Source organism: Nyctereutes procyonoides, unplaced genomic scaffold (genome assembly GCF_905146905.1).
Source record: "Nyctereutes procyonoides isolate TBG_1078 unplaced genomic scaffold, NYPRO_anot_genome, whole genome shotgun sequence".
NCBI classification, from domain to species: Eukaryota; Metazoa; Chordata; class Mammalia; order Carnivora; family Canidae; genus Nyctereutes; species Nyctereutes procyonoides.
Window position 1 is genome coordinate 11309143 of NW_026575145.1, and position 12729 is coordinate 11321871.

General features: G+C 39.6%; 1 long non-coding RNA gene across 5 annotated transcripts in view; it reads right to left on the reverse strand.

Annotated features, from left to right (window-relative positions):
* Positions 1-12729, reverse strand: part of LOC129499341 (uncharacterized) — a 154319-nt gene that overhangs the window by 39654 nt on the left and 101936 nt on the right. For 2 of the 5 annotated variants that reach the window (XR_008662377.1, XR_008662373.1), the window contains 2 exons: positions 2762-2939; positions 1910-2549 (listed from right to left, as the gene is read on the reverse strand). The exons of 2 other annotated variants lie outside the window; for them this stretch is intronic. This is a non-coding gene — a long non-coding RNA (uncharacterized LOC129499341). Of the gene's footprint in view, positions 1-1909; positions 2550-2761; positions 2940-12729 lie in introns of those variants that run through there. One more of the 5 variants, XR_008662375.1, reaches the window with a different exon arrangement.

The window sequence follows — 12729 nt, forward strand, 5'->3', positions numbered from 1 at the left end:
TTCAGGCCATTATGTTTTTTTATTTACAGATGCCAAGACACAGTGTGTTAGAAAATAGTTTGGTTTCTCAGAGGCAGGCCTGATGGAGTTGAGAATAGAGCCTAGAATTCCCAACTGTATTCTGATATTGGTCTCTGTGGGCTGTGTGTTCACAATATGGCATAGAAGTTAAATGAGGAAGTTAGAGGGGGTTGTGGACATGAAAGGTGGTGTAGTGGGCAGTGGGGGAGTGACAGGGAAAAGAAAGAGGCATCTGTTAGGAAAAGGTAAATCATATGTGCTCCTTACAGGGTAAGGGATGGTGCCATCTAGGCCTTGGATGATTCTCAAAGACAGGCTTGAATGAATAAAAATTATTGAACCAAATGCTACCTTGTGGTCAGAGGTGGCTAATGGAAGGGAAACTGTCAAATGTCACTCTAAAGGAAATGGGAGGACAGGGAGCTAAGCAGCCAGGGAAAGGAGGTCTCTCCTCACTCTAATTTTTACAAGTGGAGTGATAGTCAAGTTTAGTCCTGTTAAAATCACCTAATCTGCCTACTTGTCAAGTATAGCACAGGACAGAAAGCATATTCCTAAAGTTCTCCAGCATAAGAAATTTTATACCCAGCCTAGAGCCTTCTGTTGGGGAATGCCATGCCTCACATGTATGCAACTAGAACCATTCCTACTTTTGCCCAACCCCCTGGCCCTCTCCAAGATGCTCTGTTGTCATCCTTTAGCCTCAATATCTCACTCCTCTATACCATAAGATAGTTCACTATTAGAAGATGTTGGAAGTTGAGTAGGTCACGTTAGGGAAAGACAGCAGTATAAATGTATTATGGATCCATTGAGATCAACGATGTCCAGTCCAGGGCAAAATATCAAATAGAAAAAACAAGAACATGGAGGAGAAAATGTTTTTGTGTGTGTTCTGGGGACCCTCAGTAATGTTTGTTCTCTTGATTCTTTTTCATTTGGTGTCAATCCTAGTTTTTATGAAGCTTAGTTTCTTCTGCTTTCATTTAGAACTTAGATTGGTAAAGTTGTATCTGCTCCTTGGTTTAAGCCAGGAGGACAGAACAATGTCTTTTCTATGCATTCCACTTTTCTAATGTGTTCTTTGCCACCTTCTTCTTTTCCTCCCAATTCCTACTGTCAGAACAAGATATTCGGCACTGGGCCAGCCATGTTCTTAGGATATTTTCTGCATCTTAAGGTTACTTGAGTGTGGAATCAAGGCCCTTAAGGTAATTGGTTTCCTATCTGGCCCATGGCTTGTCAGTCTGTGACTGACGGACTTTTTCTAGTACATCAATTGTCCAAATAATGTTCAAAAACCCTGGGTTCAAATTAAGATATGTTAGCTTCACAATCAAATCATATTAGAAGGAAGATCACTACAAAATTCGACTACTGTGGGAAGAGGATATACTACTTCTATTAGATCAGGAAAAGAAGAAGTTGGCATCAAGAATTTAAGCTTGGATGCACTAACTCCATACATACATCCTCATTCAGCTACTATATAGGCAGCGTTGATCCCAGGCTACATATCATAGGTGCTGTAGTAGCTTGGTAAGAAGCACAGTCCTGTCACATTTCTACTGATTTCATGTCTCCCTTTAAAAACTTTGGGTCGTCAGGGTATTTTAATGACACTTCTAAATGTAGAAATCTAATTTTAAATCTTGCCATTAAATGTCTCCACACTAGTGTTTTGGATGATATAATGAGTGGCACCATTTATAGGACACAAGGTTATAATCTGAATTTGTGAACCGTAAAGAAAGTACCAGTACGCTAACTAATGAGCTTTTTAATGATGAGAAATAGATAAAGCTTAAAATGCAGAATGCTTATCAAGGGCCTCAGACAATAGCAAAGTGGAGTAATTTAGAAGTACTTAGCAGTGCTACTGCTGTGACAGCGAGGAGTGAACTATTTTCTTTCATTTTAAAGCACTGCTTTTCTTACATGGGAGTAATTTCTATATTTTCTTAACTAAAATTAAATGTCCCGGTATAATCCTCTTTTCAATAGAGTTCAAAATATAAATAACCTATTGATACCACTTGTGATAAAGCAAGAGAAAATGCCTCTACGAAGGGGGGAAATATCTGAATATCAACATGAGATGATGGGATCCTCAGTTAAGAGGAGATCTGATGGTGAAGACTTCATTCAGGGAGGATTTCCCTTGGAGCAGCTTTAAACACAGGCGTGATTCCTGGAGAGGAAGGCAGGGCCCTGGTTGAGCTGACATGAGCATGACCATCTTAGGTGATTTATAGCAAGTCTGGACTTCCAAAAAGAGAGTCTGAAGTTTGTGTGGGGTTGCCTTCACCCTTGTGCCCTGAGGCATAAGGAGAATTAGACTAACACTGCCTTGCCGTGAGGGGTCTTCATCTTGAGACCTCGAGAACATGGTTCCCCGGATATTTCTGGGATGTAGCATCGTCATGGGGAGAGATGAGCAATTTCAGAGCACACAGGTCCACAGGCAGCTATTAAGATCTGAAGCTGCCCTCCTCAATTTTAAAACTCCAAATCTAAATTTCCAGGACCTGGGAATAAAGGAAAGACTTAGATATGCTATCATGTTAGGACTTTGCTCCATTGTCATTGCTGTTGTTAATAAGGAGCTAGACTGAGCTTGCTCTTTCCTGCTCAGGAAGTGAGCTTTCCAGCTGATTAATTTAATTGCTCTCCCTTGGACAATGGCAAGGCCTGTGGAGAGTGGAGCTTTCATAGTTTTTGACATACGACACAAACCTACCAGCGCTGACAGTTGCGATCCTCTTCAGTAAACAGGAGATATGGCAATGTACAGTGTAGGGAGGATAAAATTCTGGGTATTGACTTCTGGAGAGGTAGTGAGCTATGGTGGCAAGCATGAAGTCTTTGGTGCTGATGGTAAGTTGCTTAACTTCTCTGGACCTTGGTTCCTTTAAGTCCTGTGAGGATGAAGCAGAAGCCTGAGCAACATTGGGTTTCTCCATGTCAAAAGATTCACAGCAGAGTGCTTGTCCAGGGAGAGGACGAAGTCACATAGTAGGTACCACCAGAAGCTGACTTGCCCAGGATTCTCAACAAGGATGACTCTCTGTGCTTGTCTTTAGCTATCATCCCTCCTGCTTTTTGACTCACCTCATTCCTCCTCACCTCTTAGCTTCTCATCTCACTTCCCTTTTGATCCTGAAAATCCTTTTTGATTTTAAAACAAATCACCAAACACTTGCCACTTCTAAATTTAGTTCAAAGTATTTGGCCAGTAAAACAAAAGTCCTCCCACATCACTTAATTATAATCTGCACTTAGATTTACTTGCTTTATACAATGTGTTAATTTAGGATTTTCAGATAAAATACAGAACAACCAGTTAAATCTGAATTCCAGATAAACAAGAAATCATTTTTAGTATAAGTCTGTTCCATGAAATATGTGTATTTTTATTTGCTAAATCTGCCAACCTTCATTAACTAAATGTGAACTGAGTTCTCCTTGATAATATTTTTATTTTGTTACTTTCACATCTTACCTATACCCAGGAAGATTTTATTTTTTAAGTGTGTGTCTTATAATTAGACTCATATAATGAAAAGATGCACGATTCATGTGCTTGTTCTATTGTACTCTTGCCAGCTTCTCCTCTCATCATGTATCCATTGGGTATGGCCTTGGCTTCAATAGCCCTGAGTTTTATAGATGGGGAACACTGGGAGAAGCAATAGTCTAGGAAGGCATGGAAGACATTTATGCTCCATGAAATTTTATATACTCATGATGGAGGGCTCAGATTTGGGGCATTATCAGCTGGGCATCTCCAGTGCTCATTTCTTCTCTCTTTCCTCTTACTAGAACTATAATGACAGGCTGCTGGGCACCTGATTGAACATTGGAAGAGGCCATTACTATAGACAACAGGAGGTCTTGTGGGTCTGTGGGTAGAATTTAGGAAGTCCATGAATTTGTATGGAAAAATATATATACCTTTTTAAGAAAGATTTGTTTATTTGAGAGACAGAGTGACCAAGAGAGAGTGAGAGCAAGAGAGAAAGAGCGAGACAGTGCGTGTGTGTACACACAAGCAGGGGGAGGGGTAGAGGGAGAAGGAGAAGCAGACTCCCTGCTGAGTGGGGAGCCCAATGCAGGCTGGATCCTGGGACTCCTGGATCATGACCTGACGCTTAGGTGACTGAGCCACCCAGGTGCCCCATATACACCTTTTTAAAAAATAATTTATTTAATTAATTAATTATTTATTTATTTATTTATTTATTTATTTATTTATTTGTAAGAGAGAGAGAGAGAGAGCACAAGCAGGAGGAGAGGCAGAGGGAGAAGCAGACACCCCAGTGAGCAGGAAGCCCGACTCAGGGCTTGATCCTAGGACTCCGAGATCATGATCTGAGTCAAAGGCAGATATTTAGCCTACTGAGCAACCCAGTCACCTTATATATATCTTTATTTTTATAACCCCTTTCAATTATTGGTTCAGGCAACAAAAAACAATAACTATTGTACCTGTGATGGTGTCATCAAGAGAAATCATAGATTTTTAAAGATGATATATTAAAGTTATTATAGGTAATAATCAGAACTTAATTCTCCCTATTACTTCAAAATTGCAGGAGTGGCTAGATATACCCATAGATCTTAATATTAAAGCAATTAATTATTTAACAAAAAATAATAAAGGAGCTGCTATATGTAAATTTGGTTTCTCTAAATATTTAATAACTTTATTTCAGTATAATTGGCTTTCTTTGTAATCCTGGGTTTTTTATTTTATAAATTTAAAGAAACTTTTCTTTTTTTTGAGGGAGAGAGAGCACAAGTGAGGGTAGGGAGGGGCAGAAGGAGAGAGAGAGAGAAAAAAAATCCCAAGCAGGCTCCATGCCCAATGTGGAGCCCCATGTAGGTGTGGATCTCACCACCCTGAGATCATGACCTGAGTTGAAATCAAGAGTCAGACAGTTTACCGTCTGAGCCACCAAGGTGGCCCTAAAGAATAATTCTGAGAAGAAATCCACAAGTTTCATCTGATTACCAAAGGATTCCATGGCACACATGAGAAAAGGTTAAGAACTCAGACTAAAGGAAGATCTGAACTCATGTATATATAATTCACTTCCCCAAGTCAACTGTCTTCAAAGCAAAACAGGTGGAACTATCCATATTTTCTCTTCGAAATGCATACTTCAAACTGCAGACTATCCTGTCATGACTTCCAAATTGTCTTTAACATTTCTTTTAACCTGAATTTTACCTGCTTAAAAAATTTGGGGGGTGGGCAGTGAAACTTCTGGAGGAGAAATACACAGGCTTCAGGAAGACTCACAAGACTCAAAAATGGTAAGAGAAAAAGAATTTTAAGACCAGAGCCCAGGTTTACCTGCTTGGCTGCATTCTAAACGCTTGTAATCGGGATCACTATAAAATCCATTATGCACAAAAACTGAATTCATTAAAAATATTAAATCTTTAAATGTCTTGGGTAGTATATAAAAATTGTGTTTATTTGAAAAGTTTAGAGGCTATCCCTGTGCATTTGCTACTCTGAATGTAACTCCTCTCTCTAACCTTGTTGATGATGTTAGGAGTTCAGGAAAGGATGGGCTGTGGCTTAGGAAGGAGGTGACTGATGCAGAGAAAGGAGAACCTTTCACCGCCCACACCCCTTTGTTATTTGTGAGTCTCCAAGGGCTCTTGGGAGGTGGTGGGGAGGCAAGGGGCCTAGAGGTGGGGGACTCTGTGCTGGAAAATGGGTTGCTTGCTGGGTGGGAAGTGGAGGTGCCTGATCCTGGCTTGGAGGGAAGGGGCGACTTGAATGAATGCCTGGGGGTTGGACTAGGAGAATAAAGCCACGAAGGGACCTGTCTCATTAAAGAATCCATTTCCCATTTTCAGCAGTTGGCTACATTAACAAGCTGAGCGGTGAAAGGATTAGATCCGCTAAGTGAGTGCCTGTTCTGTGCACCATTGCAAAACACATTTCAGAAAGCAGTGGATTCGCCTTAAATGAGTATCTGCTGGAGGAGCAAAGCCCTAGGAAAACAAAGGGGCACACCAGGGTAAGCTAATAATTCCTGCTGTGCTTTGAGGGCAATGAAATGACTGCAACCCTGAGAACTTTTTCTCCCTCCCCTGCAGTTGGTATAAACATAAGAGCCATTTTGATGATCATATCGACACCTCAGCAACAAGTGCTTCCCAGGTGCCAACAAAATGTCACTTTCCAAAGGGTTAAATGAACCAAAAGGCCTCAACCTCAAATATTCTTTTTCTGCACCCATTTAGTATGCATACCTATTAAACAAAACAATGGGCACAGATTCATATCCTGTCTACAAATAATCGAATGATACAAGAACAAATCTACCACCAGCTGCTTAGTCCCATGCTATGCTTTGACTGGGAGGGGAAAGCCAAGTTTCGAGCCAGGTCTAGCCTGACTCAGGCCCTAACTTGTGAGTCCTGCTATTCTAACCCTTTCTCTTGATCTGCTTTTCAGCCTGTCTCAGAGCACACAGCTCTGAACAGCAGGGAAGTTGCTTAGCAAAGGGCCACCCACTTGCCTATTATTCCTTCCTCGCCTGTGACATGACACAAGAACAAAGTAGACATTAACCGCTACATTAAACCCAGAAAGAAAGTAATCAGTAACCTGTTATTCCCTTAATAAAGGGAAACACATGCAGTGTGAAATCCAGAAGACTAATCAATAGCTGTGGACAATGCAACGTGCCAAACAAATTGCAAATCAATTAGAATCCTTGTTTTCTTTGAAATGGTTCACTATATCTAAAGCAATTACTCCTTCATTAGACCTAATTTAACAGCAGGACTGCCCTGGCTACAACTGGCAGCGTCTGGCTATCAAATAGAAGAATGGCAGCTTATTTCTGTCTGTCTGTGAGTCTAGCACCAATCAAAAAAAAATTTTGAATTCCTCTATAGGAGAGAAACTTTTAATGAATATGTGGATATTTGTCTTAATCAAAATATCGATACTGGAATGAAGATGTCACCCTTCTAAGGGAAATTAAAAAAAAGAACTACAAGAATTAGAGAATAAAAATCTGCAATTAAAAAAATGTATTTGTTTTCTTTTTATGCTAGCTTCCAATAGATTAAAATGGCATTTAAGTACATAAAGTCCTTTTAGCTTTTCAATCTAACACATCGCTTGATAACTAGTTTAAGGACTTTTGAAAAGAGAATCCTCCTGATTGTTACAAAATTTAGAATATTCATGTACATGATCACCCAAAAAGTACTAGTTTACTTTAAGTTTAAAGCTATTGAAAAAATAGCTTTACTGAGGTATGATTTACATACAATAAAATTCACCCATTTTAAGTGTACATTGGTGGATTTGGACAAACGTATATAGTCATGTAACCTCCACCTCAGTCAAGATCCGTTTCTATCATCCCCAACAAGTTCCCATGTACCCCTTTCCGATTGGTCCCCTCTGCCACCCATGGCCCCAGGCAACACAGATCTGCTGTCAACCCATTTCTCTTTTTAAAGAACAGTTTCCCATCCTGTGAAGGGACTGGAAAAACTAGTGAAATAAGGTTTTTTTAGCTGGTTCGGGGGAAAATGCTTTTGTCCTTGTTTGAAGTGGCAAGCAACAATCTCTTAGAACTGAGGAGAAGATTACAAACTTTTTTGAAAGTAGATATGTTTAACGAAATCAAACCCTTTCTGGAAGCTGAGGTAAATATTCCTAAATGAGTTGAAAACATTTTAACAGTCACAACTAATTATTAAATCGCTAAGCCTCAGAGGCTGAAACTTCTATTGTTTCTATTCGTAAATAGTAACATCTTCAAAAGTTGTCTCTTAGTTTAATGTGGCTTAATTTTTTTTTCTGACTATAAAATCAATCCATTTTAATTATATGAAATTTCAACATTAAAGAATTACAAAAAGTAGCAGCGAAGGCCCTCATATTTCCCTTTCTCCCAGTAATTTTCAAAAGGACACAAAGCTATGTGCATAAGGATGTTCTTTAACAGGATTGTGGTAATAGCAAAAAATTGGAAGCTCTGGGAGATTGAGCCTTAAATTAAGTCACACATGTTCCTGCTTCCCTTCTTCCTTCCTTTGCTTCCCTTTTAACAGCTTTTACTCCCTCTCCCCTCCCCCTAATCCTCCCTCTTCACCTCACATCAAATGGCTTTTCATTCTCTGCATCCTTTGCCTTTCTTTTTTTTTCTTTAGGGCTCAGTGCAAGAAAATTCTTGCACTGAGGATACTGGTATCTTTTGCAGGCCAACCAACCCATTTCCCATCTCCTTTTCCTCCAAAGAAAATTACTCTGCCAAAGCTCTCACATTCTTTTTTTTTTTTTTTAAGCTCTCACATTCTTAACATCAACCTGCGCTACTCCATAGAACACCCCATCTTTCTTTAACCTTTTGCTAGTAACTCACTCAAATTATATTTTTCTTCTATTGGTTAGACTAACGCCCATAATTTACCAGAGTCAATCAACCAATCACTCAAGGAGCATTCACTGAAGGCCTGCTTCCCAGCAAAACCTGACTGGGTGTATCTGGGAATCGGGTGGAAACTCCAATGAAAAGCACGTGTGACGGTGGCAGTGGCGGGTAGGATGAGGAAGCTAAGAAGTTTAATCACTTCCTAAAGGTGACTCAGTTTGGTGCTTAGACTAAGCAAAAGCTGAGGTGAAAGTAGGCAAGAGAGAGTGTGGTCCTCCTTTCAACTCTCTACACACTGATCTGAGAGTAGAAAGGCTTTACCATGGGCACTGGAGCTGCTTCAGGCCCACAGCTTGGGTAAAATGGAGTGGCCTTGGGAAGGAAGATGCTATAAGTTCTTGAAGACTATTTATTATTATTTAGATAAAACCTCCTTAACCCATGGATATTTATGCTCTCCAAAATTGTGTGCAGAGAAAGTCAAGACATCACTGTCTCCACTGTTCATGTACACCCCCTCCTGGTGCTTTCCCATAGCTCCAAGACAACTATCAACCAACAAGTAGGTGAACACTTAGGCCAGCCCTGGCGGGTGTGGTTCAACAACATGGTGACCACAGCATAATTAAATACTGAATAAATCAATGTAAGCACTTCTAAGGAGAGGAATGGCAAATCTGTTAGGCAAAGAGACAAGGAACTTTTGAGTTTTCAGGCAGTTTCCTAAGGAAAATAAAAATAAATTGGATTTAAAAATTTTTTCCCACTAGAGAATCTTGACAGAAAACCCTTTACTCATAGTTTTATCCTGCCATATTCACTGGTTAAATTACTGCTGGCAATTTTTGAATTGTTAGTAGTTATGCAAAGGTTTTTTGTTTGTTTGTTTGTTTTGCAAAGCAATGCCCAACCAAAATGAACTATCTGATGGTTCTGGTTCAGACACTTTGCATCATTTCTGCACGTGGCATGGAGACCTGATTCTTGCTAATGCACAGATAAAAGCCATAACGAAATGGAGCCAGAACAAATGAAGCTAGTCCTTCAAAGTAAGCACAGCCCTTTTGTTTGTTCTGCTATAGAAAAAATGAATAGACGGGTCTTTTGCAAACTTCAGGGTACCAACTTTTTATTGCCTATCCCTGGTCCAGGGAATAATTATTTTGGTGATTGAATTTTTTTCCTTGAATCTCATATTGGCTATTAATATGAGAATTTTATCCACTGTGGATGAATGTTAACTAATACAATTCTTCATACAAATGCAAACTTCCTCTTTACCAGCCTCTGGTGACTCCGCGTCTCACACCAGTGTGGTATCATTCAGCTTCAGTTGCTATAGCATTTTCAAGAACCTCTCTGTTCTTGTCATAAATTATCTTTAAGTGAAAAAAGCTCAAAGGAGGTCTGCAGCAAACTGTATCAAATAATGAATTTGTAAGCAGTAGAAGAAAACACTTATCTTACTTATGCTCTTCTCCCATCGATTGTTCAGTGACCCTTCTTTGGGATACAGATGAGCATAACCCTGAAAAATGTTTGTGTTGTCTTTCTTTAACTGGCAGCCTGCGGGCTGCATGATCTAATAAATATTGGCAGGGCCAAATGAAATAATATAGAAGAGCTTCTCTTCTTTAAAGTCCACAGACCAAGAGACTCTTGTCACTTGTTAATATCTCCATCAAACACTGAAGTGTTAACATATGTGATACGACCACGCAATCAAGTAAGGACCGATTTGTTGACTAATTAAACCAACACAACAAGCTCTTTAGCACCTACAAGTGACAAGTTTAGAGCAGGCAAGTGGAAACTCTCAATTGAGCCCCCTTTTATGAGACTATCATGCCAAATTCAATTCTGACTGAGTAGTATTTGAATGTACTTGACTTCCACCATGTGCTGACATGCTTACAATAATTCATCATGGGTGACAATAGCCCAATATTGGAGATTTATGATATATACAAAACAGTTACAAATGAAATGTAGCCCTAACATGGGTCTGCTTTCCTTACCCACTGCCTATTGATATTATAATTAATGGTCAATTACTCAGGGAAAAGAAAATAGAAAATAGTCATTACTGGTTTCAGTCACCATTGGATTTTTTTTGGCAAATTTTGGAGGTAAATGAAACCATTTCCACAGCATTTGGCGGTTGCTTCAAAATAATAAATGGACAGAGAAGCCTGATGTTCATGACTCATTTTAGCAATGAGAATGAGCTAGTAATGATATTTTAAAGGAAACCGAATGTAAATTAAGTTGCCTGAGGAGGGGGAGACATTCCAAGGTGTATCCTTGTGTGAGTAGATAACAGGTACGAGTTATATCCTTGTGCATATATGCACCTTCCTCCACCTACCACACAGTATGTTTTATATTGTTTCCTTGTTTATAAATTGAAGCAGTTCCACTGGTTTATTTCTAATGCCCTTCTGATCCCTAAAATTTCATAGCCTCTGATCTGACCTCTCCCTATTCAGGTTAGTGAAAGAGGAAGAACCCTTTCTCTGGTTTTTGGCATGGAGTTAATCCCTCTCCCTGTCTCCATCTTCCTCTAAACACTCACTTTTTGAATTCTCTCCATGCATGTATTCAAATTTTCTGTACCCAGCCCCAACCCTCTTTGACTGACCCTGTCCTTGCCAGCTGGACAATTCTATTTGTGGAAAACCAAGAATCGAGCGTATCCATATTAACATAACACATATATTGGCAGATACGTAAGTCACATTTTCCAGTCCTATAAACACATTACCACATAAAGCACACGAGCAGTAGTAGTTCCTCCGTGGGTTGTTGAATTAGCAGGGCAAGATACAGGTCAGGGCCACTTACTCTAGAATTGGCCTGTTTCCTGTATCCTGGGCTCAGCTGCAGGTGCTCCGCTTTAGACAGACCCCAGGTTCTAAGCATCCCAGAGTTGCAGGTCAATAGCCTGTATCCCAGGTACTAAATGCCTTCTTGTGTCCCGCTAGTGAGGGAGTAGCTCTGGGCCCAAATACCTGACTAAGATAGAAGGTGAGAACCTGGTAAGATACTAGAGAGAGGTTCTCATCAAACTTTGAGGTTGACCTCCAGACCCTACATGGCCACATCCCATCATCAAGAGTTGTCTGATAATTCCTCTACCTTGTGATGAAAATGACTGACACTAAGTTACCTGCAAATCCTCCTGACTCCTGTCCCCCATTCCCCCAAAGAGATGAGCTTCTTATTTTTCCCCTTAACCTCTGGCTGGATTTTTACCTATTTTGAACAGACAATATAGTTCAGAAATCAACATGGTATAAAAATACATTCTCTGAGAAGACCTGCTCATAGCTCCATCTTCGTCCACCCTGTTTCCCATCTCCCTTTCAGTAAATTCTTTTATTAGTTTCATGTATATCCTTCCAATGTTACTTCAGGGAAATGCAGGCACATTTTTTTTTCTATTTTTATTTTTTCCTCCCTTTAACCAAAATGTAGCATACTGTATGTTGTTCTGACTGTTGCTTTCCTTCCTTAACAACATACACTGGAGATATTTCCAAATCAATACAGAGACTTCTGCATCAAAGATAAAATCTTTATTCTTCAATAGGGCTTCTTTCAGGAATCCTGGCCTACCTTTTTCAGGGAACTGCATAGAGCATAGTAAAGGGAAACTAGAATCTCCCCCTTAAGCCCAGTGCAAGCGCTTAAGCCCATTCCTAAGCCTTTGAGAAGCCCTCTCCTGTTTCTAGGCCCCTAACTCTACATCTGCCTTCTCTCTTTTAAGAGATCACAGGACCTTTTGAAAGGTCTCTACAGCAGAGGATCATATAGGTCAAGGTGCCACAAAAGGCAAAAGGGGAGTCCAGGTCTTTAAAGCGGTGATATTCTGAGGATTTCCTCTGGCAATGATAACCTGTTCTTCTGAAAGTCTTTTTCTCCTCGAAAAATGTCACTAAGGTCAGGGGCTGGACTCATACAGCCTTGCATTTTCTTTTCTTTCTTTCTTTTTTTTTTTTTAGCCTTGCATTTTCTCTCTCTGATTCCTGTATCCTGGACTATTTTGAGCTACTCAGGGCTTATTTCTCCAAACCTAACCCCACTCTAATTATTTTTTAAACAATATTGCTTGTTTAATTTTCTTCTTTTGATTTAAAAATCAGTAAATATTTGTCATTTGGAAACTTGGAAAACAGAAATGTATAAAGAAGAAAATTAGCATCAGTCACAATACTGAGAGAGAAAACTACTACTAATATTTTAGTATATAGTCTTTTGGTTTTATAAATAAGGATTATAAAAAACATAC